Genomic DNA, 26,158 nt, shown 5'->3' with positions numbered 1-26,158 from the left:
GAAGTTCGATTGTCGCGTCGGAACGGGGAGACCTAATCCTTCCAGCTTTAAGCCACCCTTCAGTCTTCTGAAGGGTGTCCGAGTGCTAGCATGTCATTTGGCTGTTTTTGGGGGGAAGCGGAGAGCGACATTGAAAAAGGTTACCGCCGCCGCCTCGCCCTCCGTGTTAAATGATTGCAAGCCGGCGGCGGCGGCGCTCCCTGTAGTCGTGGCCGAGCGGTTAAGGCGATGGGCTGGAAAGCCATTGGGGTCTCCCCGCGTCGGCTCGAATCCTGCCGACTACGGCGCCCTTCTCCTGTCGCTTCGGCCTGCCCAGAAAAAGGCGGAGTGCCGTTTCTCTCTTCCTGCTTCTTGTACAAACGCTAAATCGCTTGGACCTGCTGCCTTGGAAGTAATGTCTTCAACATCCACCAGTGACATTTCACAGCTGGAAGCACACTGCCACGCTTTTGGCATTGGCATGTCTTGCGCCCTACTTCCAGCCTTTGAAGACCTAAGTATTCAAACTGAAAGAACCGGCTGAATGAGTGTTTGCAGTGCACCAGGAGGAGCAGGGACCATAGCATTGGAGGGGTGAGGATGGCGCAGATGGAAACGTTTTCATGCGCTCCTCTGGGAGGAATGAAAAGAAAAGACGAAACCGGAAACAGTAGTAGCCGCAAGAGGAAGTGTCTTCAAGCGCCAAGCAAGCGCTCCTCGTTAGTATAGTGGTGCGTATCCCCGCCTGTCACGTGGGAGACCAGGGATGGATTGCTTGACGGCGAGCCAGGTTGCTTTTCTCCCATCAGATTCCAACCGCTAATGCTAACGCAGTGTGTGGGAGCTTACATGCTTTAACTTTCCCGTCTTTTTCGGACGACTATTCCAAAGGGGTAACCTGAAGGAATAGGGGCCTGAAGACACGAGGCATTCTTAAACCAGCACTGGGCTGCACGGCCTTCTGTTGTGATCAGGTTATATTCGAGTCAAAAAGCCAGAGCATCCGCTTCCATCCTATGGAGCACGAGCTAAATCGGAAGAGGCAGGGGATACACCTACGCCTATCGGCGCACGTTCCCCGCGGCAGGCTGCTTCACCCATTTGCACCCGACTGGAGACGGCACTGAGCAAGCTTTTTGTCAGGAGTGGGATTCGAACCCACGCCTCCAGGGGAGACTGCGACCTGAACGCAGCGCCTTAGACCGCTCGGCCATCCTGACGCGGGCCCCCTGTCCCGGGGCGGTCTGATGAGCCACCGCGATCCCACTACGCTCCTCGAGTATCGCACTGTTATTAATACTACAGTGTGACTCCAGCATTAAAATGTTTGGAAAATGTGTCGGCTTTTATAATCCAGTGTAGAGCAGCATGTGATGATTTGTGCTACAACACCAAGCGCTCAAAGTGACGTCTGCGTTTGTCGTTGAAACTTTCAACTCTTTCATCACTTATGTAGGAAATAAAAAGAGCAGTGTTGCGCCACACGCAGAGCGGCCGTCAGCAGAGTGGCGCAGCGGAAGCGTGCTGGGCCCATAACCCAGAGGTCGATGGATCGAAACCATCCTCTGCTACATGTGTCCTATGCACGATTCATAAGCATGCCATTGGGTTAGCAAAGTGCCTTCAAATAGTCTGCATCTCCCTTTCTTTAAATTCTGTCCTGAGTTTCTCTCTCGTGTGTGTTTGTGCAAGCTTGACACTTGCGGGACTCTTTAATCTTCACCAATACGGAGATGACCAAATGTGTCTTCGGTTGTTCTGAGGTCTTTGATAGTTTCTTTGAAAGCTTCAACTGAACCTCGAAATCGAAGCAGTTATGTTTATATTGATTTCTCGCGTTAATCATTACGAACCAGGAACAGCCAGCACACTCGGTCGCATTAGTAATTATGTCACGTCTCTACTTAGCAGAGCATTCAAAGGCCCACTGGAAGTAGTAAAGCACTAAAACACTGCAAAACTGAACTCGGGAAAATCATACTGGGAGCTCTGAGCGATGTCTGCATCCAAGCCATCCAATACGGACTCTGAAACCTTGGAATATCAACACTATGATGCGCTACCTTTTACCTGGAGCAAAACGATGGAATTAGAAGAATGCTTACCGCAGGATACAACTGTGCCGCTGTTATTTGGAGCACGGTTTTCACTTGCATGAAAACTACAGCAGAACGTAGAAGGATGATCACTGAGGAGTCCACGCGGGCATGCTGAGGAGATTGTAGGTCGTACATTTCAATGATTACTGACATTTGCGCTGCTGGAGGTACAGTAATCAACAAAGAACAGGGTGTGCTACTCTCGAATCCGGTCAGCACATGATGAAAAGCCAGGAAGTATACCTTGTCAAATTGCCGTCAACAGGGACAAGTTAACCACCAGCTCCACCGGCGCCCGGCTAGCTCAGTCGGTAGAGCATGAGACTCTTAATCTCAGGGTCGTGGGTTCGAGCCCCACGTTGGGCGGTGCCCGTCTCCTTATTAACAAAGTTTCCCGCTCATCCTTGAACCTCTTACACCTCGATGGTACCGAGCACTGCGTTTTAATGCACAGGTGTGATCAAACCGAGATGAAAAGGGCGTATCTAGCTCCTTGCCCGAGAGATAAATCAAAGGTTCCGCAGATAATCCCTTGGCTCCGGTCACCCGGACGCAGATAGGAGCTGCAGCCATCATAACTTGTATGAAAACTAAGAAGAGCTCCTGTCTATTTACAGTTTCATTTACTCTAGCGTTTCCTTAAACATTGCGTGTACGAAGGCTAAGAAATTGGAGAGCTATTCTAATACAATAACTATTAGGAATCTTTTCGGCATAACAGTTTCACTGTGATTTTGCAGGTAACACGTACGTTGGGAAAACATTTTGAACGCGATCAATAACCGCACTGGAAAAATGTGGGAAAGAAAGGGCGAAAAGCGACTCTTCAACATGTGGAAATATCTTCCTGAGCGGAGCCCTCTTCTCGAAGCTCAACACTGTGCAAGAGTCACTTCTCCCAACTTGCGCCCGCAGGTTTCCGTAGTGTGCCTGCAAAGAGCCATCCGCTTGAGACAGGTGCACCTCCCGATTTCATTGAACTAAGCTAGATGCACAATTTCTAACGCAGCCTTCATCACAATAGACAGTTCATTTCTCGAAAGCTTGTCGTAAAAAAAGGAAACAAAGAACGAAAACGTATAGCTGACAATCTTCTGAAGATGCAGATTCAGCTTTGGGGAAATGGACATTTTATGTATGCAGATGCTTTTCAAGCGCTGGTTTTAGAACGTCGCTGTGCTTCCAGCATCCTTTTCAGCCTTCTAAACTGGCTACCGAGGTGCCGATCACATTGTAAAGCGGTTGAGAGGCCGGAGCTGCTCAAACCGCTCTTGCCGTTTCCCATCAATCAAAAGCACTATGTTGTTTCTTTGTATGGAAAGCTTTTCAAGTCTGGCATCGACACGCACCTTTCCTGAAACGTCCAAAAGGTGAATGCTTCGCAAAGAAATCCAGTCTACCTTCAGGGGGCATGATGTTGAAATCGGAATGAGCCCTGGGTGGGCTTGAAGCAGCAGCTGTTCAGTTAACAGCTGCACAGAAACGCACCCCGCTTGCTTTGTATCATTCGCAAGTTTGTGGTTAAAGAGTAAAAAAGGCTGGAATTCTTCTGCCAGCCGGCAGGATTTCTTCTGCACTCACCCAGAAAAGCCAAGAATTGTATTTCATCTTTCGCAAGCTGTATTTTCCAGGAGGAGAATGAATACTTGCATTAAACTGAATCAAGCCGACAGAGACGCACAGCCGTTGTTTTTCTCCATGGGAAGTTTTTCGTTAAGGAAAAACACCGTTGTCATTTTCTTGCCAGCCGGCGGTATTTCTTGTGCAGCGATGAGCCAGATTTGTATTTCGTATTTCGCAAGTTGTGTGAATTTCTTGAAGTTGAAAGTGAATTCGCTCCAGAAAAGAAATGTCGCTTGAAAGCCGAGGCTGTTTGTTAAACCGCAGGACCTGAGCTTGCGTTCTGTTTCTCATGGCGTTCGCAAAGGCGATTCCTGCCTTTAAAACTGCTGTGTCTGCGACTGAAAGTGGCGTGTGTCGCAGCTTCTAAAGTCTTGTTGACGCTCCTCGATGTTGCTTTCTCTCTGCCTAAGGAAGTTCGATTGTCGCGTCGGAACGGGGAGACCTAATCCTTCCAGCTTTAAGCCACCCTTCAGTCTTCTGAAGGGTGTCCGAGTGCTAGCATGTCATTTGGCTGTTTTTGGGGGGAAGCGGAGAGCGACATTGAAAAAGGTTACCGCCGCCGCCTCGCCCTCCGTGTTAAATGATTGCAAGCCGGCGGCGGCGGCGCTCCCTGTAGTCGTGGCCGAGCGGTTAAGGCGATGGGCTGGAAAGCCATTGGGGTCTCCCCGCGTCGGCTCGAATCCTGCCGACTACGGCGCCCTTCTCCTGTCGCTTCGGCCTGCCCAGAAAAAGGCGGAGTGCCGTTTCTCTCTTCCTGCTTCTTGTACAAACGCTAAATCGCTTGGACCTGCTGCCTTGGAAGTAATGTCTTCAACATCCACCAGTGACATTTCACAGCTGGAAGCACACTGCCACGCTTTTGGCATTGGCATGTCTTGCGCCCTACTTCCAGCCTTTGAAGACCTAAGTATTCAAACTGAAAGAACCGGCTGAATGAGTGTTTGCAGTGCACCAGGAGGAGCAGGGACCATAGCATTGGAGGGGTGAGGATGGCGCAGATGGAAACGTTTTCATGCGCTCCTCTGGGAGGAATGAAAAGAAAAGACGAAACCGGAAACAGTAGTAGCCGCAAGAGGAAGTGTCTTCAAGCGCCAAGCAAGCGCTCCTCGTTAGTATAGTGGTGCGTATCCCCGCCTGTCACGTGGGAGACCAGGGATGGATTGCTTGACGGCGAGCCAGGTTGCTTTTCTCCCATCAGATTCCAACCGCTAATGCTAACGCAGTGTGTGGGAGCTTACATGCTTTAACTTTCCCGTCTTTTTCGGACGACTATTCCAAAGGGGTAACCTGAAGGAATAGGGGCCTGAAGACACGAGGCATTCTTAAACCAGCACTGGGCTGCACGGCCTTCTGTTGTGATCAGGTTATATTCGAGTCAAAAAGCCAGAGCATCCGCTTCCATCCTATGGAGCACGAGCTAAATCGGAAGAGGCAGGGGATACACCTACGCCTATCGGCGCACGTTCCCCGCGGCAGGCTGCTTCACCCATTTGCACCCGACTGGAGACGGCACTGAGCAAGCTTTTTGTCAGGAGTGGGATTCGAACCCACGCCTCCAGGGGAGACTGCGACCTGAACGCAGCGCCTTAGACCGCTCGGCCATCCTGACGCGGGCCCCCTGTCCCGGGGCGGTCTGATGAGCCACCGCGATCCCACTACGCTCCTCGAGTATCGCACTGTTATTAATACTACAGTGTGACTCCAGCATTAAAATGTTTGGAAAATGTGTCGGCTTTTATAATCCAGTGTAGAGCAGCATGTGATGATTTGTGCTACAACACCAAGCGCTCAAAGTGACGTCTGCGTTTGTCGTTGAAACTTTCAACTCTTTCATCACTTATGTAGGAAATAAAAAGAGCAGTGTTGCGCCACACGCAGAGCGGCCGTCAGCAGAGTGGCGCAGCGGAAGCGTGCTGGGCCCATAACCCAGAGGTCGATGGATCGAAACCATCCTCTGCTACATGTGTCCTATGCACGATTCATAAGCATGCCATTGGGTTAGCAAAGTGCCTTCAAATAGTCTGCATCTCCCTTTCTTTAAATTCTGTCCTGAGTTTCTCTCTCGTGTGTGTTTGTGCAAGCTTGACACTTGCGGGACTCTTTAATCTTCACCAATACGGAGATGACCAAATGTGTCTTCGGTTGTTCTGAGGTCTTTGATAGTTTCTTTGAAAGCTTCAACTGAACCTCGAAATCGAAGCAGTTATGTTTATATTGATTTCTCGCGTTAATCATTACGAACCAGGAACAGCCAGCACACTCGGTCGCATTAGTAATTATGTCACGTCTCTACTTAGCAGAGCATTCAAAGGCCCACTGGAAGTAGTAAAGCACTAAAACACTGCAAAACTGAACTCGGGAAAATCATACTGGGAGCTCTGAGCGATGTCTGCATCCAAGCCATCCAATACGGACTCTGAAACCTTGGAATATCAACACTATGATGCGCTACCTTTTACCTGGAGCAAAACGATGGAATTAGAAGAATGCTTACCGCAGGATACAACTGTGCCGCTGTTATTTGGAGCACGGTTTTCACTTGCATGAAAACTACAGCAGAACGTAGAAGGATGATCACTGAGGAGTCCACGCGGGCATGCTGAGGAGATTGTAGGTCGTACATTTCAATGATTACTGACATTTGCGCTGCTGGAGGTACAGTAATCAACAAAGAACAGGGTGTGCTACTCTCGAATCCGGTCAGCACATGATGAAAAGCCAGGAAGTATACCTTGTCAAATTGCCGTCAACAGGGACAAGTTAACCACCAGCTCCACCGGCGCCCGGCTAGCTCAGTCGGTAGAGCATGAGACTCTTAATCTCAGGGTCGTGGGTTCGAGCCCCACGTTGGGCGGTGCCCGTCTCCTTATTAACAAAGTTTCCCGCTCATCCTTGAACCTCTTACACCTCGATGGTACCGAGCACTGCGTTTTAATGCACAGGTGTGATCAAACCGAGATGAAAAGGGCGTATCTAGCTCCTTGCCCGAGAGATAAATCAAAGGTTCCGCAGATAATCCCTTGGCTCCGGTCACCCGGACGCAGATAGGAGCTGCAGCCATCATAACTTGTATGAAAACTAAGAAGAGCTCCTGTCTATTTACAGTTTCATTTACTCTAGCGTTTCCTTAAACATTGCGTGTACGAAGGCTAAGAAATTGGAGAGCTATTCTAATACAATAACTATTAGGAATCTTTTCGGCATAACAGTTTCACTGTGATTTTGCAGGTAACACGTACGTTGGGAAAACATTTTGAACGCGATCAATAACCGCACTGGAAAAATGTGGGAAAGAAAGGGCGAAAAGCGACTCTTCAACATGTGGAAATATCTTCCTGAGCGGAGCCCTCTTCTCGAAGCTCAACACTGTGCAAGAGTCACTTCTCCCAACTTGCGCCCGCAGGTTTCCGTAGTGTGCCTGCAAAGAGCCATCCGCTTGAGACAGGTGCACCTCCCGATTTCATTGAACTAAGCTAGATGCACAATTTCTAACGCAGCCTTCATCACAATAGACAGTTCATTTCTCGAAAGCTTGTCGTAAAAAAAGGAAACAAAGAACGAAAACGTATAGCTGACAATCTTCTGAAGATGCAGATTCAGCTTTGGGGAAATGGACATTTTATGTATGCAGATGCTTTTCAAGCGCTGGTTTTAGAACGTCGCTGTGCTTCCAGCATCCTTTTCAGCCTTCTAAACTGGCTACCGAGGTGCCGATCACATTGTAAAGCGGTTGAGAGGCCGGAGCTGCTCAAACCGCTCTTGCCGTTTCCCATCAATCAAAAGCACTATGTTGTTTCTTTGTATGGAAAGCTTTTCAAGTCTGGCATCGACACGCACCTTTCCTGAAACGTCCAAAAGGTGAATGCTTCGCAAAGAAATCCAGTCTACCTTCAGGGGGCATGATGTTGAAATCGGAATGAGCCCTGGGTGGGCTTGAAGCAGCAGCTGTTCAGTTAACAGCTGCACAGAAACGCACCCCGCTTGCTTTGTATCATTCGCAAGTTTGTGGTTAAAGAGTAAAAAAGGCTGGAATTCTTCTGCCAGCCGGCAGGATTTCTTCTGCACTCACCCAGAAAAGCCAAGAATTGTATTTCATCTTTCGCAAGCTGTATTTTCCAGGAGGAGAATGAATACTTGCATTAAACTGAATCAAGCCGACAGAGACGCACAGCCGTTGTTTTTCTCCATGGGAAGTTTTTCGTTAAGGAAAAACACCGTTGTCATTTTCTTGCCAGCCGGCGGTATTTCTTGTGCAGCGATGAGCCAGATTTGTATTTCGTATTTCGCAAGTTGTGTGAATTTCTTGAAGTTGAAAGTGAATTCGCTCCAGAAAAGAAATGTCGCTTGAAAGCCGAGGCTGTTTGTTAAACCGCAGGACCTGAGCTTGCGTTCTGTTTCTCATGGCGTTCGCAAAGGCGATTCCTGCCTTTAAAACTGCTGTGTCTGCGACTGAAAGTGGCGTGTGTCGCAGCTTCTAAAGTCTTGTTGACGCTCCTCGATGTTGCTTTCTCTCTGCCTAAGGAAGTTCGATTGTCGCGTCGGAACGGGGAGACCTAATCCTTCCAGCTTTAAGCCACCCTTCAGTCTTCTGAAGGGTGTCCGAGTGCTAGCATGTCATTTGGCTGTTTTTGGGGGGAAGCGGAGAGCGACATTGAAAAAGGTTACCGCCGCCGCCTCGCCCTCCGTGTTAAATGATTGCAAGCCGGCGGCGGCGGCGCTCCCTGTAGTCGTGGCCGAGCGGTTAAGGCGATGGGCTGGAAAGCCATTGGGGTCTCCCCGCGTCGGCTCGAATCCTGCCGACTACGGCGCCCTTCTCCTGTCGCTTCGGCCTGCCCAGAAAAAGGCGGAGTGCCGTTTCTCTCTTCCTGCTTCTTGTACAAACGCTAAATCGCTTGGACCTGCTGCCTTGGAAGTAATGTCTTCAACATCCACCAGTGACATTTCACAGCTGGAAGCACACTGCCACGCTTTTGGCATTGGCATGTCTTGCGCCCTACTTCCAGCCTTTGAAGACCTAAGTATTCAAACTGAAAGAACCGGCTGAATGAGTGTTTGCAGTGCACCAGGAGGAGCAGGGACCATAGCATTGGAGGGGTGAGGATGGCGCAGATGGAAACGTTTTCATGCGCTCCTCTGGGAGGAATGAAAAGAAAAGACGAAACCGGAAACAGTAGTAGCCGCAAGAGGAAGTGTCTTCAAGCGCCAAGCAAGCGCTCCTCGTTAGTATAGTGGTGCGTATCCCCGCCTGTCACGTGGGAGACCAGGGATGGATTGCTTGACGGCGAGCCAGGTTGCTTTTCTCCCATCAGATTCCAACCGCTAATGCTAACGCAGTGTGTGGGAGCTTACATGCTTTAACTTTCCCGTCTTTTTCGGACGACTATTCCAAAGGGGTAACCTGAAGGAATAGGGGCCTGAAGACACGAGGCATTCTTAAACCAGCACTGGGCTGCACGGCCTTCTGTTGTGATCAGGTTATATTCGAGTCAAAAAGCCAGAGCATCCGCTTCCATCCTATGGAGCACGAGCTAAATCGGAAGAGGCAGGGGATACACCTACGCCTATCGGCGCACGTTCCCCGCGGCAGGCTGCTTCACCCATTTGCACCCGACTGGAGACGGCACTGAGCAAGCTTTTTGTCAGGAGTGGGATTCGAACCCACGCCTCCAGGGGAGACTGCGACCTGAACGCAGCGCCTTAGACCGCTCGGCCATCCTGACGCGGGCCCCCTGTCCCGGGGCGGTCTGATGAGCCACCGCGATCCCACTACGCTCCTCGAGTATCGCACTGTTATTAATACTACAGTGTGACTCCAGCATTAAAATGTTTGGAAAATGTGTCGGCTTTTATAATCCAGTGTAGAGCAGCATGTGATGATTTGTGCTACAACACCAAGCGCTCAAAGTGACGTCTGCGTTTGTCGTTGAAACTTTCAACTCTTTCATCACTTATGTAGGAAATAAAAAGAGCAGTTGTGCGCCACACGCAGAGCGGCCGTCAGCAGAGTGGCGCAGCGGAAGCGTGCTGGGCCCATAACCCAGAGGTCGATGGATCGAAACCATCCTCTGCTACATGTGTCCTATGCACGATTCATAAGCATGCCATTGGGTTAGCAAAGTGCCTTCAAATAGTCTGCATCTCCCTTTCTTTAAATTCTGTCCTGAGTTTCTCTCTCGTGTGTGTTTGTGCAAGCTTGACACTTGCGGGACTCTTTAATCTTCACCAATACGGAGATGACCAAATGTGTCTTCGGTTGTTCTGAGGTCTTTGATAGTTTCTTTGAAAGCTTCAACTGAACCTCGAAATCGAAGCAGTTATGTTTATATTGATTTCTCGCGTTAATCATTACGAACCAGGAACAGCCAGCACACTCGGTCGCATTAGTAATTATGTCACGTCTCTACTTAGCAGAGCATTCAAAGGCCCACTGGAAGTAGTAAAGCACTAAAACACTGCAAAACTGAACTCGGGAAAATCATACTGGGAGCTCTGAGCGATGTCTGCATCCAAGCCATCCAATACGGACTCTGAAACCTTGGAATATCAACACTATGATGCGCTACCTTTTACCTGGAGCAAAACGATGGAATTAGAAGAATGCTTACCGCAGGATACAACTGTGCCGCTGTTATTTGGAGCACGGTTTTCACTTGCATGAAAACTACAGCAGAACGTAGAAGGATGATCACTGAGGAGTCCACGCGGGCATGCTGAGGAGATTGTAGGTCGTACATTTCAATGATTACTGACATTTGCGCTGCTGGAGGTACAGTAATCAACAAAGAACAGGGTGTGCTACTCTCGAATCCGGTCAGCACATGATGAAAAGCCAGGAAGTATACCTTGTCAAATTGCCGTCAACAGGGACAAGTTAACCACCAGCTCCACCGGCGCCCGGCTAGCTCAGTCGGTAGAGCATGAGACTCTTAATCTCAGGGTCGTGGGTTCGAGCCCCACGTTGGGCGGTGCCCGTCTCCTTATTAACAAAGTTTCCCGCTCATCCTTGAACCTCTTACACCTCGATGGTACCGAGCACTGCGTTTTAATGCACAGGTGTGATCAAACCGAGATGAAAAGGGCGTATCTAGCTCCTTGCCCGAGAGATAAATCAAAGGTTCCGCAGATAATCCCTTGGCTCCGGTCACCCGGACGCAGATAGGAGCTGCAGCCATCATAACTTGTATGAAAACTAAGAAGAGCTCCTGTCTATTTACAGTTTCATTTACTCTAGTGTTTCCTTAAACATTGCGTGTACGAAGGCTAAGAAATTGGAGAGCTATTCTAATACAATAACTATTAGGAATCTTTTCGGCATAACAGTTTCACTGTGATTTTGCAGGTAACACGTACGTTGGGAAAACATTTTGAACGCGATCAATAACCGCACTGGAAAAATGTGGGAAAGAAAGGGCGAAAAGCGACTCTTCAACATGTGGAAATATCTTCCTGAGCGGAGCCCTCTTCTCGAAGCTCAACACTCTGCAAGAGTCACTTCTCCCAACTTGCGCCCGCAGGTTTCCGTAGTGTGCCTGCAAAGAGCCATCCGCTTGAGACAGGTGCACCTCCCGATTTCATTGAACTAAGCTAGATGCACAATTTCTAACGCAGCCTTCATCACAATAGACAGTTCATTTCTCGAAAGCTTGTCGTAAAAAAAGGAAACAAAGAACGAAAACGTATAGCTGACAATCTTCTGAAGATGCAGATTCAGCTTTGGGGAAATGGACATTTTATGTATGCAGATGCTTTTCAAGCGCTGGTTTTAGAACGTCGCTGTGCTTCCAGCATCCTTTTCAGCCTTCTAAACTGGCTACCGAGGTGCCGATCACATTGTAAAGCGGTTGAGAGGCCGGAGCTGCTCAAACCGCTCTTGCCGTTTCCCATCAATCAAAAGCACTATGTTGTTTCTTTGTATGGAAAGCTTTTCAAGTCTGGCATCGACACGCACTTTTCCTGAAACGTCCAAAAGGTGAATGCTTCGCAAAGAAATCCAGTCTACCTTCAGGGGGCATGATGTTGAAATCGGAATGAGCCCTGGGTGGGCTTGAAGCAGCAGCTGTTCAGTTAACAGCTGCACAGAAACGCACCCCGCTTGCTTTGTATCATTCGCAAGTTTGTGGTTAAAGAGTAAAAAAGGCTGGAATTCTTCTGCCAGCCGGCAGGATTTCTTCTGCACTCACCCAGAAAAGCCAAGAATTGTATTTCATCTTTCGCAAGCTGTATTTTCCAGGAGGAGAATGAATACTTGCATTAAACTGAATCAAGCCGACAGAGACGCACAGCCGTTGTTTTTCTCCATGGGAAGTTTTTCGTTAAGGAAAAACACCGTTGTCATTTTCTTGCCAGCCGGCGGTATTTCTTGTGCAGCGATGAGCCAGATTTGTATTTCGTATTTCGCAAGTTGTGTGAATTTCTTGAAGTTGAAAGTGAATTCGCTCCAGAAAAGAAATGTCGCTTGAAAGCCGAGGCTGTTTGTTAAACCGCAGGACCTGAGCTTGCGTTCTGTTTCTCATGGCGTTCGCAAAGGCGATTCCTGCCTTTAAAACTGCTGTGTCTGCGACTGAAAGTGGCGTGTGTCGCAGCTTCTAAAGTCATGTTGACGCTCCTCGATGTTGCTTTCTCTCTGCCTAAGGAAGTTCGATTGTCGCGTCGGAACGGGGAGACCTAATCCTTCCAGCTTTAAGCCACCCTTCAGTCTTCTGAAGGGTGTCCGAGTGCTAGCATGTCATTTGGCTGTTTTTGGGGGGAAGCGGAGAGCGACATTGAAAAAGGTTACCGCCGCCGCCTCGCCCTCCGTGTTAAATGATTGCAAGCCGGCGGCAGCGGCGCTCCCTGTAGTCGTGGCCGAGCGGTTAAGGCGATGGGCTGGAAAGCCATTGGGGTCTCCCCGCGTCGGCTCGAATCCTGCCGACTACGGCGCCCTTCTCCTGTCGCTTCGGCCTGCCCAGAAAAAGGCGGAGTGCCGTTTCTCTCTTCCTGCTTCTTGTACAAACGCTAAATCGCTTGGACCTGCTGCCTTGGAAGTAATGTCTTCAACATCCACCAGTGACATTTCACAGCTGGAAGCACACTGCCACGCTTTTGGCATTGGCATGTCTTGCGCCCTACTTCCAGCCTTTGAAGACCTAAGTATTCAAACTGAAAGAACCGGCTGAATGAGTGTTTGCAGTGCACCAGGAGGAGCAGGGACCATAGCATTGGAGGGGTGAGGATGGCGCAGATGGAAACGTTTTCATGCGCTCCTCTGGGAGGAATGAAAAGAAAAGACGAAACCGGAAACAGTAGTAGCCGCAAGAGGAAGTGTCTTCAAGCGCCAAGCAAGCGCTCCTCGTTAGTATAGTGGTGCGTATCCCCGCCTGTCACGTGGGAGACCAGGGATGGATTGCTTGACGGCGAGCCAGGTTGCTTTTCTCCCATCAGATTCCAACCGCTAATGCTAACGCAGTGTGTGGGAGCTTACATGCTTTAACTTTCCCGTCTTTTTCGGACGACTATTCCAAAGGGGTAACCTGAAGGAATAGGAGCCTGAAGACACGAGGCATTCTTAAACCAGCACTGGGCTGCACGGCCTTCTGTTGTGATCAGGTTATATTCGAGTGAAAAAGCCAGAGCATCCGCTTCCATCCTATGGAGCACGAGCTAAATCGGAAGAGGCAGGGGATACACCTACGCCTATCGGCGCACGTTCCCCGCGGCAGGCTGCTTCACCCATTTGCACCCGACTGGAGACGGCACTGAGCAAGCTTTTTGTCAGGAGTGGGATTCGAACCCACGCCTCCAGGGGAGACTGCGACCTGAACGCAGCGCCTTAGACCGCTCGGCCATCCTGACGCGGGCCCCCTGTCCCGGGGCGGTCTGATGAGCCACCGCGATCCCACTACGCTCCTCGAGTATCGCACTGTTATTAATACTACAGTGTGACTCCAGCATTAAAATGTTTGGAAAATGTGTCGGCTTTTATAATCCAGTGTAGAGCAGCATGTGATGATTTGTGCTACAACACCAAGCGCTCAAAGTGACGTCTGCGTTTGTCGTTGAAACTTTCAACTCTTTCATCACTTATGTAGGAAATAAAAAGAGCAGTGTTGCGCCACACGCAGAGCGGCCGTCAGCAGAGTGGCGCAGCGGAAGCGTGCTGGGCCCATAACCCAGAGGTCGATGGATCGAAACCATCCTCTGCTACATGTGTCCTATGCACGATTCATAAGCATGCCATTGGGTTAGCAAAGTGCCTTCAAATAGTCTGCATCTCCCTTTCTTTAAATTCTGTCCTGAGTTTCTCTCTCGTGTGTGTTTGTGCAAGCTTGACACTTGCGGGACTCTTTAATCTTCACCAATACGGAGATGACCAAATGTGTCTTCGGTTGTTCTGAGGTCTTTGATAGTTTCTTTGAAAGCTTCAACTGAACCTCGAAATCGAAGCAGTTATGTTTATATTGATTTCTCGCGTTAATCATTACGAACCAGGAACAGCCAGCACACTCGGTCGCATTAGTAATTATGTCACGTCTCTACTTAGCAGAGCATTCAAAGGCCCACTGGAAGTAGTAAAGCACTAAAACACTGCAAAACTGAACTCGGGAAAATCATACTGGGAGCTCTGAGCGATGTCTGCATCCAAGCCATCCAATACGGACTCTGAAACCTTGGAATATCAACACTATGATGCGCTACCTTTTACCTGGAGCAAAACGATGGAATTAGAAGAATGCTTACCGCAGGATACAACTGTGCCGCTGTTATTTGGAGCACGGTTTTCACTTGCATGAAAACTACAGCAGAACGTAGAAGGATGATCACTGAGGAGTCCACGCGGGCATGCTGAGGAGATTGTAGGTCGTACATTTCAATGATTACTGACATTTGCGCTGCTGGAGGTACAGTAATCAACAAAGAACAGGGTGTGCTACTCTCGAATCCGGTCAGCACATGATGAAAAGCCAGGAAGTATACCTTGTCAAATTGCCGTCAACAGGGACAAGTTAACCACCAGCTCCACCGGCGCCCGGCTAGCTCAGTCGGTAGAGCATGAGACTCTTAATCTCAGGGTCGTGGGTTCGAGCCCCACGTTGGGCGGTGCCCGTCTCCTTATTAACAAAGTTTCCCGCTCATCCTTGAACCTCTTACACCTCGATGGTACCGAGCACTGCGTTTTAATGCACAGGTGTGATCAAACCGAGATGAAAAGGGCGTATCTAGCTCCTTGCCCGAGAGATAAATCAAAGGTTCCGCAGATAATCCCTTGGCTCCGGTCACCCGGACGCAGATAGGAGCTGCAGCCATCATAACTTGTATGAAAACTAAGAAGAGCTCCTGTCTATTTACAGTTTCATTTACTCTAGCGTTTCCTTAAACATTGCGTGTACGAAGGCTAAGAAATTGGAGAGCTATTCTAATACAATAACTATTAGGAATCTTTTCGGCATAACAGTTTCACTGTGATTTTGCAGGTAACACGTACGTTGGGAAAACATTTTGAACGCGATCAATAACCGCACTGGAAAAATGTGGGAAAGAAAGGGCGAAAAGCGACTCTTCAACATGTGGAAATATCTTCCTGAGCGGAGCCCTCTTCTCGAAGCTCAACACTCTGCAAGAGTCACTTCTCCCAACTTGCGCCCGCAGGTTTCCGTAGTGTGCCTGCAAAGAGCCATCCGCTTGAGACAGGTGCACCTCCCGATTTCATTGAACTAAGCTAGATGCACAATTTCTAACGCAGCCTTCATCACAATAGACAGTTCATTTCTCGAAAGCTTGTCGTAAAAAAAGGAAACAAAGAACGAAAACGTATAGCTGACAATCTTCTGAAGATGCAGATTCAGCTTTGGGGAAATGGACATTTTATGTATGCAGATGCTTTTCAAGCGCTGGTTTTAGAACGTCGCTGTGCTTCCAGCATCCTTTTCAGCCTTCTAAACTGGCTACCGAGGTGCCGATCACATTGTAAAGCGGTTGAGAGGCCGGAGCTGCTCAAACCGCTCTTGCCGTTTCCCATCAATCAAAAGCACTATGTTGTTTCTTTGTATGGAAAGCTTTTCAAGTCTGGCATCGACACGCACCTTTCCTGAAACGTCCAAAAGGTGAATGCTTCGCAAAGAAATCCAGTCTACCTTCAGGGGGCATGATGTTGAAATCGGAATGAGCCCTGGGTGGGCTTGAAGCAGCAGCTGTTCAGTTAACAGCTGCACAGAAACGCACCCCGCTTGCTTTGTATCATTCGCAAGTTTGTGGTTAAAGAGTAAAAAAGGCTGGAATTCTTCTGCCAGCCGGCAGGATTTCTTCTGCACTCACCCAGAAAAGCCAAGAATTGTATTTCATCTTTCGCAAGCTGTATTTTCCAGGAGGAGAATGAATACTTGCATTAAACTGAATCAAGCCGACAGAGACGCACAGCCGTTGTTTTTCTCCATGGGAAGTTTTTCGTTAAGGAAAAACACCGTTGTCATTTTCTTGCCAGCCGGCGGTATTTCTTGTGCAGCGATGAGCCAGATTTGTATTTCGTATTTCGCAAGTTGTGTGAATTTCTTGAAGTTGAAAGTGAATTCGCTCCAGAAAAGAAATGTCGCTTGAAAGCCGAGGCTGTTTGTTAAACCGCAGGACCTGAGCTTGCGTTCTGTTTCTCATGGCGTTCGCAAAGGCGATTCCTGCCTTTAAAACTGCTGTGTCTGCGACTGAAAGTGGCGTGTGTCGCAGCTTCTAAAGTCTTGTTGACGCTCCTCGATGTTGCTTTCTCTCTGCCTAAGGAAGTTCGATTGTCGCGTCGGAACGGGGAGACCTAATCCTTCCAGCTTTAAGCCACCCTTCAGTCTTCTGAAGGGTGTCCGAGTGCTAGCATGTCATTTGGCTGTTTTTGGGGGGAAGCGGAGAGCGACATTGAAAAAGGTTACCGCCGCCGCCTCGCCCTCCGTGTTAAATGATTGCAAGCCGGCGGCGGCGGCGCTCCCTGTAGTCGTGGCCGAGCGGTTAAGGCGATGGGCTGGAAAGCCATTGGGGTCTCCCCGCGTCGGCTCGAATCCTGCCGACTACGGCGCCCTTCTCCTGTCGCTTCGGCCTGCCCAGAAAAAGGCGGAGTGCCGTTTCTCTCTTCCTGCTTCTTGTACAAACGCTAAATCGCTTGGACCTGCTGCCTTGGAAGTAATGTCTTCAACATCCACCAGTGACATTTCACAGCTGGAAGCACACTGCCACGCTTTTGGCATTGGCATGTCTTGCGCCCTACTTCCAGCCTTTGAAGACCTAAGTATTCAAACTGAAAGAACCGGCTGAATGAGTGTTTGCAGTGCACCAGGAGGAGCAGGGACCATAGCATTGGAGGGGTGAGGATGGCGCAGATGGAAACGTTTTCATGCGCTCCTCTGGGAGGAATGAAAAGAAAAGACGAAACCGGAAACAGTAGTAGCCGCAAGAGGAAGTGTCTTCAAGCGCCAAGCAAGCGCTCCTCGTTAGTATAGTGGTGCGTATCCCCGCCTGTCACGTGGGAGACCAGGGATGGATTGCTTGACGGCGAGCCAGGTTGCTTTTCTCCCATCAGATTCCAACCGCTAATGCTAACGCAGTGTGTGGGAGCTTACATGCTTTAACTTTCCCGTCTTTTTCGGACGACTATTCCAAAGGGGTAACCTGAAGGAATAGGGGCCTGAAGACACGAGGCATTCTTAAACCAGCACTGGGCTGCACGGCCTTCTGTTGTGATCAGGTTATATTCGAGTCAAAAAGCCAGAGCATCCGCTTCCATCCTATGGAGCACGAGCTAAATCGGAAGAGGCAGGGGATACACCTACGCCTATCGGCGCACGTTCCCCGCGGCAGGCTGCTTCACCCATTTGCACCCGACTGGAGACGGCACTGAGCAAGCTTTTTGTCAGGAGTGGGATTCGAACCCACGCCTCCAGGGGAGACTGCGACCTGAACGCAGCGCCTTAGACCGCTCGGCCATCCTGACGCGGGCCCCCTGTCCCGGGGCGGTCTGATGAGCCACCGCGATCCCACTACGCTCCTCGAGTATCGCACTGTTATTAATACTACAGTGTGACTCCAGCATTAAAATGTTTGGAAAATGTGTCGGCTTTTATAATCCAGTGTAGAGCAGCATGTGATGATTTGTGCTACAACACCAAGCGCTCAAAGTGACGTCTGCGTTTGTCGTTGAAACTTTCAACTTTCATCACTTATGTAGGAAATAAAAAGAGCAGTTGTGCGCCACACGCAGAGAGGCCGTCAGCAGAGTGGCGCAGCGGAAGCGTGCTGGGCCCATAACCCAGAGGTCGATGGATCGAAACCATCCTCTGCTACATGTGTCCTATGCACGATTCATAAGCGTGCCATTAGGTTAGCAAAGTGCCTTCAAATAGTCTGCATCTCCCTTTCTTTAAATTCTGTCCTGAGTTTCTCTCTCGTGTGTGTTTGTGCAAGCTTGACACTTGCGGGACTCTTTAATCTTCACCAATACGGAGATGACCAAATGTGTCTTCGGTTGTTCTGAGGTCTTTGATAGTTTCTTTGAAAGCTTCAACTGAACCTCGAAATCGAAGCAGTTATGTTTATATTGATTTCTCGCGTTAATCATTACGAACCAGGAACAGCCAGCACACTCGGTCGCATTAGTAATTATGTCACGTCTCTACTTAGCAGAGCATTCAAAGGCCCACTGGAAGTAGTAAAGCACTAAAACACTGCAAAACTGAACTCGGGAAAATCATACTGGGAGCTCTGAGCGATGTCTGCATCCAAGCCATCCAATACGGACTCTGAAACCTTGGAATATCAACACTATGATGCGCTACCTTTTACCTGGAGCAAAACGATGGAATTAGAAGAATGCTTACCGCAGGATACAACTGTGCCGCTGTTATTTGGAGCACGGTTTTCACTTGCATGAAAACTACAGCAGAAGGTAGAAGGATGATCACTGAGGAGTCCACGCGGGCATGCTGAGGAGATTGTAGGTCGTACATTTCAATGATTACTGACATTTGCGCTGCTGGAGGTACAGTAATCAACAAAGAACAGGGTGTGCTACTCTCGAATCCGGTCAGCACATGATGAAAAGCCAGGAAGTATACCTTGTCAAATTGCCGTCAACAGGGACAAGTTAACCACCAGCTCCACCGGCGCCCGGCTAGCTCAGTCGGTAGAGCATGAGACTCTTAATCTCAGGGTTGTGGGTTCGAGCCCCACGTTGGGCGGTGCCCGTCTCCTTATTAACAAAGTTTCCCGCTCATCCTTGAACCTCTTACACCTCGATGGTACCGAGCACTGCGTTTTAATGCACAGGTGTGATCAAACCGAGATGAAAAGGGCGTATCTAGCTCCTTGCCCGAGAGATAAATCAAAGGTTCCGCAGATAATCCCTTGGCTCCGGTCACCCGGACGCAGATAGGAGCTGCAGCCATCATAACTTGTATGAAAACTAAGAAGAGCTCCTGTCTATTTACAGTTTCATTTACTCTAGCGTTTCCTTAAACATTGCGTGTACGAAGGCTAAGAAATTGGAGAGCTATTCTAATACAATAACTATTAGGAATCTTTTCGGCATAACAGTTTCACTGTGATTTTGCAGGTAACACGTACGTTGGGAAAACATTTTGAACGCGATCAATAACCGCACTGGAAAAATGTGGGAAAGAAAGGGCGAAAAACGACTCTTCAACATGTGGAAATATCTTCCTGAGCGGAGCCCTCTTCTCGAAGCTCAACACTCTGCAAGAGTCACTTCTCCCAACTTGCGCCCGCAGGTTTCCGTAGTGTGCCTGCAAAGAGCCACCCGCTTGAGACAGGTGCACCTCCCGATTTCATTGAACTAAGCTAGATGCACAATTTCTAACGCAGCCTTCATCACAATAGACAGTTCATTTCTCGAAAGCTTGTCGTAAAAAAAGGAAACAAAGAACGAAAACGTATAGCTGACAATCTTCTGAAGATGCAGATTCAGCTTTGGGGAAATGGACATTTTATGTATGCAGATGCTTTTCAAGCGCTGGTTTTAGAACGTCGCTGTGCTTCCAGCATCCTTTTCAGCCTTCTAAACTGGCTACCGAGGTGCCGATCACATTGTAAAGCGGTTGAGAGGCCGGAGCTGCTCAAACCGCTCTTGCCGTTTCCCATCAATCAAAAGCACTATGTTGTTTCTTTGTATGGAAAGCTTTTCAAGTCTGGCATCGACATGCACCTTTCCTGAAACGTCCAAAAGGTGAATGCTTCGCAAAGAAATCCAGTCTACCTTCAGGGGGCATGATGTTGAAATCGGAATGAGCCCTGGGTGGGCTTGAAGCAGCAGCTGTTCAGTTAACAGCTGCACAGAAACGCACCCCGCTCTCTTTGTATCATTCGCAAGTTTGTGGTTAAAGAGTAAAAAAGGCTGGAATTCTTCTGCCAGCCGGCAGGATTTCTTCTGCACTCACCCAGAAAAGCCAAGAATTGTATTTCATCTTTCGCAAGCTGTATTTTCCAGGAGGAGAATGAATACTTGCATTAAACTGAATCAAGCCGACAGAGACGCACAGCCGTTGTTTTTCTCCATGGGAAGTTTTTCGTTAAGGAAAAACACCGTTGTCATTTTCTTGCCAGCCGGCGGTATTTCTTGTGCAGCGATGAGCCAGATTTGTATTTCGTATTTCGCAAGTTGTGTGAATTTCTTGAAGTTGAAAGTGAATTCGCTCCAGAAAAGAAATGTCGCTTGAAAGCCGAGGCTGTTTGTTAAACCGCAGGACCTGAGCTTGCGTTCTGTTTCTCATGGCGTTCGCAAAGGCGATTCCTGCCTTTAAAACTGCTGTGTCTGCGACTGAAAGTGGCGTGTGTCGCAGCTTCTAAAGTCTTGTTGACGCTCCTCGATGTTGCTTTCTCTCTGCCTAAGGAAGTTCGATTGTCGCGTCGGAACGGGGAGACCTAATCCTTCCAGCTTTAAGCCACCCTTCAGTCTTCTGAAGGGTGTCCGAGTGCTAGCATGTCATTTGGCTGTTTTTGGGGGGAAGCGGAGAGCGACATTGAAAAAGGTTACCGCCGCCGCCTCGCCCTCCGTGTTAAATGATTGCAAGCCGGCGGCGGCGGCGCTCCCTGTAGTCGTGGCCGAGCGGTTAAGGCGATGGGCTGGAAAGCCATTGGGGTCTCCCCGCGTCGGCTCGAATCCTGCCGACTACGGCGCCCTTCTCCTGTCGCTTCGGCCTGCCCAGAAAAAGGCGGAGTGCCGTTTCTCTCTTCCTGCTTCTTGTACAAACGCTAAATCGCTTGGACCTGCTGCCTTGGAAGTAATGTCTTCAACATCCACCAGTGACATTTCACAGCTGGAAGCACACTGCCACGCTTTTGGCATTGGCATGTCTTGCGCCCTACTTCCAGCCTTTGAAGACCTAAGTATTCAAACTGAAAGAACCGGCTGAATGAGTGTTTGCAGTGCACCAGGAGGAGCAGGGACCATAGCATTGGAGGGGTGAGGATGGCGCAGATGGAAACGTTTTCATGCGCTCCTCTGGGAGGAATGAAAAGAAAAGACGAAACCGGAAACAGTAGTAGCCGCAAGAGGAAGTGTCTTCAAGCGCCAAGCAAGCGCTCCTCGTTAGTATAGTGGTGCGTATCCCCGCCTGTCACGTGGGAGACCAGGGATGGATTGCTTGACGGCGAGCCAGGTTGCTTTTCTCCCATCAGATTCCAACCGCTAATGCTAACGCAGTGTGTGGGAGCTTACATGCTTTAACTTTCCCGTCTTTTTCGGACGACTATTCCAAAGGGGTAACCTGAAGGAATAGGGGCCTGAAGACACGAGGCATTCTTAAACCAGCACTGGGCTGCACGGCCTTCTGTTGTGATCAGGTTATATTCGAGTCAAAAAGCCAGAGCATCCGCTTCCATCCTATGGAGCACGAGCTAAATCGGAAGAGGCAGGGGATACACCTACGCCTATCGGCGCACGTTCCCCGCGGCAGGCTGCTTCACCCATTTGCACCCGACTGGAGACGGCACTGAGCAAGCTTTTTGTCAGGAGTGGGATTCGAACCCACGCCTCCAGGGGAGACTGCGACCTGAACGCAGCGCCTTAGACCGCTCGGCCATCCTGACGCGGGCCCCCTGTCCCGGGGCGGTCTGATGAGCCACCGCGATCCCACTACGCTCCTCGAGTATCGCACTGTTATTAATACTACAGTGTGACTCCAGCATTAAAATGTTTGGAAAATGTGTCGGCTTTTATAATCCAGTGTAGAGCAGCATGTGATGATTTGTGCTACAACACCAAGCGCTCAAAGTGACGTCTGCGTTTGTCGTTGAAACTTTCAACTTTCATCACTTATGTAGGAAATAAAAAGAGCAGTTGTGCGCCACACGCAGAGAGGCCGTCAGCAGAGTGGCGCAGCGGAAGCGTGCTGGGCCCATAACCCAGAGGTCGATGGATCGAAACCATCCTCTGCTACATGTGTCCTATGCACGATTCATAAGCGTGCCATTAGGTTAGCAAAGTGCCTTCAAATAGTCTGCATCTCCCTTTCTTTAAATTCTGTCCTGAGTTTCTCTCTCGTGTGTGTTTGTGCAAGCTTGACACTTGCGGGACTCTTTAATCTTCACCAATACGGAGATGACCAAATGTGTCTTCGGTTGTTCTGAGGTCTTTGATAGTTTCTTTGAAAGCTTCAACTGAACCTCGAAATCGAAGCAGTTATGTTTATATTGATTTCTCGCGTTAATCATTACGAACCAGGAACAGCCAGCACACTCGGTCGCATTAGTAATTATGTCACGTCTCTACTTAGCAGAGCATTCAAAGGCCCACTGGAAGTAGTAAAGCACTAAAACACTGCAAAACTGAACTCGGGAAAATCATACTGGGAGCTCTGAGCGATGTCTGCATCCAAGCCATCCAATACGGACTCTGAAACCTTGGAATATCAACACTATGATGCGCTACCTTTTACCTGGAGCAAAACGATGGAATTAGAAGAATGCTTACCGCAGGATACAACTGTGCCGCTGTTATTTGGAGCACGGTTTTCACTTGCATGAAAACTACAGCAGAAGGTAGAAGGATGATCACTGAGGAGTCCTCGCGGGCATGCTGAGGAGATTGTAGGTCGTACATTTCAATGATTACTGACATTTGCGCTGCTGGAGGTACAGTAATCAACAAAGAACAGGGTGTGCTACTCTCGAATCCGGTCAGCACATGATGAAAAGCCAGGAAGTATACCTTGTCAAATTGCCGTCAACAGGGACAAGTTAACCACCAGCTCCACCGGCGCCCGGCTAGCTCAGTCGGTAGAGCATGAGACTCTTAATCTCAGGGTTGTGGGTTCGAGCCCCACGTTGGGCGGTGCCCGTCTCCTTATTAACAAAGTTTCCCGCTCATCCTTGAACCTCTTACACCTCGATGGTACCGAGCACTGCGTTTTAATGCACAGGTGTGATCAAACCGAGATGAAAAGGGCGTATCTAGCTCCTTGCCCGAGAGATAAATCAAAGGTTCCGCAGATAATCCCTTGGCTCCGGTCACCCGGACGCAGATAGGAGCTGCAGCCATCATAACTTGTATGAAAACTAAGAAGAGCTCCTGTCTATTTACAGTTTCATTTACTCTAGCGTTTCCTTAAACATTGCGTGTACGAAGGCTAAGAAATTGGAGAGCTATTCTAATACAATAACTATTAGGAATCTTTTCGGCATAACAGTTTCACTGTGATTTTGCAGGTAACACGTACGTTGGGAAAACATTTTGAACGCGATCAATAACCGCACTGGAAAAATGTGGGAAAGAAAGGGCGAAAAACGACTCTTCAACATGTGGAAATATCTTCCTGAGCGGAGCCCTCTTCTCGAAGCTCAACACTCTGCAAGAGTCACTTCTCCCAACTTGCGCCCGCAGGTTTCCGTAGTGTGCCTGCAAAGAGCCACCCGCTTGAGACAGGTGCACCTCCCGATTTCATTGAACTAAGCTAGATGCACAATTTCTAACGCAGCCTTCATCACAATAGACAGTTCATTTCTCGAAAGCTTGTCGTAAAAAAAGGAAACAAAGAACGAAAACGTATAGCTGACAATCTTCTGAAGATGCAGATTCAGCTTTGGGGAAATGGACATTTTATGTATGCAGATGCTTTTCAAGCGCTGGTTTTAGAACGTCGCTGTGCTTCCAGCATCCTTTTCAGCCTTCTAAACTGGCTACCGAGGTGCCGATCACATTGTAAAGCGGTTGAGAGGCCGGAGCTGCTCAAACCGCTCTTGCCGTTTCCCATCAATCAAAAGCACTATGTTGTTTCTTTGTATGGAAAGCTTTTCAAGTCTGGCATCGACATGCACCTTTCCTGAAACGTCCAAAAGGTGAATGCTTCGCAAAGAAATCCAGTCTACCTTCAGGGGGCATGATGTTGAAATCGGAATGAGCCCTGGGTGGGCTTGAAGCAGCAGCTGTTCAGTTAACAGCTGCACAGAAACGCACCCCGCTCTCTTTGTATCATTCGCAAGTTTGTGGTTAAAGAGTAAAAAAGGCTGGAATTCTTCTGCCAGCCGGCAGGATTTCTTCTGCACTCACCCAGAAAAGCCAAGAATTGTATTTCATCTTTCGCAAGCTGTATTTTCCAGGAGGAGAATGAATACTTGCATTAAACTGAATCAAGCCGACAGAGACGCACAGCCGTTGTTTTTCTCCATGGGAAGTTTTTCGTTAAGGAAAAACACCGTTGTCATTTTCTTGCCAGCCGGCGGTATTTCTTGTGCAGCGATGAGCCAGATTTGTATTTCGTATTTCGCAAGTTGTGTGAATTTCTTGAAGTTGAAAGTGAATTCGCTCCAGAAAAGAAATGTCGCTTGAAAGCCGAGGCTGTTTGTTAAACCGCAGGACCTGAGCTTGCGTTCTGTTTCTCATGGCGTTCGCAAAGGCGATTCCTGCCTTTAAAACTGCTGTGTCTGCGACTGAAAGTGGCGTGTGTCGCAGCTTCTAAAGTCTTGTTGACGCTCCTCGATGTTGCTTTCTCTCTGCCTAAGGAAGTTCGATTGTCGCGTCGGAACGGGGAGACCTAATCCTTCCAGCTTTAAGCCACCCTTCAGTCTTCTGAAGGGTGTCCGAGTGCTAGCATGTCATTTGGCTGTTTTTGGGGGGAAGCGGAGAGCGACATTGAAAAAGGTTACCGCCGCCGCCTCGCCCTCCGTGTTAAATGATTGCAAGCCGGCGGCGGCGGCGCTCCCTGTAGTCGTGGCCGAGCGGTTAAGGCGATGGGCTGGAAAGCCATTGGGGTCTCCCCGCGTCGGCTCGAATCCTGCCGACTACGGCGCCCTTCTCCTGTCGCTTCGGCCTGCCCAGAAAAAGGCGGAGTGCCGTTTCTCTCTTCCTGCTTCTTGTACAAACGCTAAATCGCTTGGACCTGCTGCCTTGGAAGTAATGTCTTCAACATCCACCAGTGACATTTCACAGCTGGAAGCACACTGCCACGCTTTTGGCATTGGCATGTCTTGCGCCCTACTTCCAGCCTTTGAAGACCTAAGTATTCAAACTGAAAGAACCGGCTGAATGAGTGTTTGCAGTGCACCAGGAGGAGCAGGGACCATAGCATTGGAGGGGTGAGGATGGCGCAGATGGAAACGTTTTCATGCGCTCCTCTGGGAGGAATGAAAAGAAAAGACGAAACCGGAAACAGTAGTAGCCGCAAGAGGAAGTGTCTTCAAGCGCCAAGCAAGCGCTCCTCGTTAGTATAGTGGTGCGTATCCCCGCCTGTCACGTGGGAGACCAGGGATGGATTGCTTGACGGCGAGCCAGGTTGCTTTTCTCCCATCAGATTCCAACCGCTAATGCTAACGCAGTGTGTGGGAGCTTACATGCTTTAACTTTCCCGTCTTTTTCGGACGACTATTCCAAAGGGGTAACCTGAAGGAATAGGGGCCTGAAGACACGAGGCATTCTTAAACCAGCACTGGGCTGCACGGCCTTCTGTTGTGATCAGGTTATATTCGAGTCAAAAAGCCAGAGCATCCGCTTCCATCCTATGGAGCACGAGCTAAATCGGAAGAGGCAGGGGATACACCTACGCCTATCGGCGCACGTTCCCCGCGGCAGGCTGCTTCACCCATTTGCACCCGACTGGAGACGGCACTGAGCAAGCTTTTTGTCAGGAGTGGGATTCGAACCCACGCCTCCAGGGGAGACTGCGACCTGAACGCAGCGCCTTAGACCGCTCGGCCATCCTGACGCGGGCCCCCTGTCCCGGGGCGGTCTGATGAGCCACCGCGATCCCACTACGCTCCTCGAGTATCGCACTGTTATTAATACTACAGTGTGACTCCAGCATTAAAATGTTTGGAAAATGTGTCGGCTTTTATAATCCAGTGTAGAGCAGCATGTGATGATTTGTGCTACAACACCAAGCGCTCAAAGTGACGTCTGCGTTTGTCGTTGAAACTTTCAACTTTCATCACTTATGTAGGAAATAAAAAGAGCAGTTGTGCGCCACACGCAGAGAGGCCGTCAGCAGAGTGGCGCAGCGGAA

At 49.2% G+C, this 26,158-nt stretch overlaps 14 non-coding genes across 14 annotated transcripts; 7 read left to right on the top strand and 7 right to left on the bottom strand.

The window, feature by feature from the left end:
- Positions 1-202: 202 nt before the first annotated feature.
- trnas-gga (transfer RNA serine (anticodon GGA)) lies at positions 203-284 on the top strand. Its single transcript has one exon. It is a non-coding gene; the product is annotated as a tRNA-Ser (tRNA).
- Positions 285-1,116: 832 nt separating this feature from the next.
- On the bottom strand, positions 1,117-1,199 carry trnal-cag (transfer RNA leucine (anticodon CAG)). Its single transcript has one exon. It is a non-coding gene; the product is annotated as a tRNA-Leu (tRNA).
- A 3,114-nt stretch (positions 1,200-4,313) lies between these two features.
- Positions 4,314-4,395, top strand: trnas-gga (transfer RNA serine (anticodon GGA)). The gene has a single exon. It is a non-coding gene; the product is annotated as a tRNA-Ser (tRNA).
- Positions 4,396-5,227: 832 nt separating this feature from the next.
- On the bottom strand, positions 5,228-5,310 carry trnal-cag (transfer RNA leucine (anticodon CAG)). Its single transcript has one exon. It is a non-coding gene; the product is annotated as a tRNA-Leu (tRNA).
- Positions 5,311-8,424: 3,114 nt separating this feature from the next.
- Positions 8,425-8,506, top strand: trnas-gga (transfer RNA serine (anticodon GGA)). The gene has a single exon. It is a non-coding gene; the product is annotated as a tRNA-Ser (tRNA).
- An 832-nt stretch (positions 8,507-9,338) lies between these two features.
- trnal-cag (transfer RNA leucine (anticodon CAG)) lies at positions 9,339-9,421 on the bottom strand. Its single transcript has one exon. It is a non-coding gene; the product is annotated as a tRNA-Leu (tRNA).
- A 3,114-nt stretch (positions 9,422-12,535) lies between these two features.
- trnas-gga (transfer RNA serine (anticodon GGA)) lies at positions 12,536-12,617 on the top strand. Its single transcript has one exon. It is a non-coding gene; the product is annotated as a tRNA-Ser (tRNA).
- An 832-nt stretch (positions 12,618-13,449) lies between these two features.
- Positions 13,450-13,532, bottom strand: trnal-cag (transfer RNA leucine (anticodon CAG)). The gene has a single exon. It is a non-coding gene; the product is annotated as a tRNA-Leu (tRNA).
- A 3,114-nt stretch (positions 13,533-16,646) lies between these two features.
- trnas-gga (transfer RNA serine (anticodon GGA)) lies at positions 16,647-16,728 on the top strand. The gene has a single exon. It is a non-coding gene; the product is annotated as a tRNA-Ser (tRNA).
- An 832-nt stretch (positions 16,729-17,560) lies between these two features.
- trnal-cag (transfer RNA leucine (anticodon CAG)) lies at positions 17,561-17,643 on the bottom strand. The gene has a single exon. It is a non-coding gene; the product is annotated as a tRNA-Leu (tRNA).
- Positions 17,644-20,755: 3,112 nt separating this feature from the next.
- On the top strand, positions 20,756-20,837 carry trnas-gga (transfer RNA serine (anticodon GGA)). The gene has a single exon. It is a non-coding gene; the product is annotated as a tRNA-Ser (tRNA).
- Positions 20,838-21,669: 832 nt separating this feature from the next.
- On the bottom strand, positions 21,670-21,752 carry trnal-cag (transfer RNA leucine (anticodon CAG)). The gene has a single exon. It is a non-coding gene; the product is annotated as a tRNA-Leu (tRNA).
- A 3,112-nt stretch (positions 21,753-24,864) lies between these two features.
- trnas-gga (transfer RNA serine (anticodon GGA)) lies at positions 24,865-24,946 on the top strand. The gene has a single exon. It is a non-coding gene; the product is annotated as a tRNA-Ser (tRNA).
- Positions 24,947-25,778: 832 nt separating this feature from the next.
- On the bottom strand, positions 25,779-25,861 carry trnal-cag (transfer RNA leucine (anticodon CAG)). Its single transcript has one exon. It is a non-coding gene; the product is annotated as a tRNA-Leu (tRNA).
- Between the last annotated feature and the right edge of the window lie 297 nt (positions 25,862-26,158).

The sequence above is a fragment of the Lepisosteus oculatus genome, unplaced genomic scaffold, assembly GCF_040954835.1.
Source record: "Lepisosteus oculatus isolate fLepOcu1 unplaced genomic scaffold, fLepOcu1.hap2 HAP2_SCAFFOLD_39, whole genome shotgun sequence".
NCBI classification, from domain to species: Eukaryota; Metazoa; Chordata; class Actinopteri; order Semionotiformes; family Lepisosteidae; genus Lepisosteus; species Lepisosteus oculatus.
This window is presented reverse-complemented; position numbering and strand designations above follow the sequence as displayed.